This window comes from Penaeus monodon, chromosome 28, assembly GCF_015228065.2.
Source record: "Penaeus monodon isolate SGIC_2016 chromosome 28, NSTDA_Pmon_1, whole genome shotgun sequence".
Classification (NCBI taxonomy): Eukaryota; Metazoa; Arthropoda; class Malacostraca; order Decapoda; family Penaeidae; genus Penaeus; species Penaeus monodon.
Window position 1 is genome coordinate 5,923,723 of NC_051413.1, and position 535 is coordinate 5,924,257.

The window sequence follows — 535 nt, forward strand, 5'->3', positions numbered from 1 at the left end:
CTCAATTGTTTTACTGCAAAATTCTGCTTATGAAATGACGAAAATCAGTTTTCTGCTTTCTTAACTGACCTGCAACAACTATATTGCACATTGTAAAATGAACTTTGGCTTCCACTCAACGTGTGTTAATTCCAAGGTTTGCTGAGGGTCTCATATTCTTTTATCAGTTTGATTTACAACAGTTTTGAAATTGCTATCGTTTCCACGCATAATCTTGATATCATGCAATATCAATATTGTTTCTTTATATCTTTGTTGTATTATGGATTTTTTTCACTTCACTCTATTTATCACGAATGACATGTGAAATTTGTTTTTTCAAGTTACTTGAAGCTGCATAAAGATAATTTGGAAAAGAAGATGAAGAAATGCTCAGGGTCACATAAAAATCAGTTGCTCTAATACGTTAGCCTAATGCGGCCGCGTGAGCACATTGCCCCGTCACTTTCTTTTATGTAAATGGCTTTACAAGTGCTAATTCGTAGGCTTACGTGACTTTCCTTGAATTTTCCTTGAATTTTCTGGATTTTTTTTC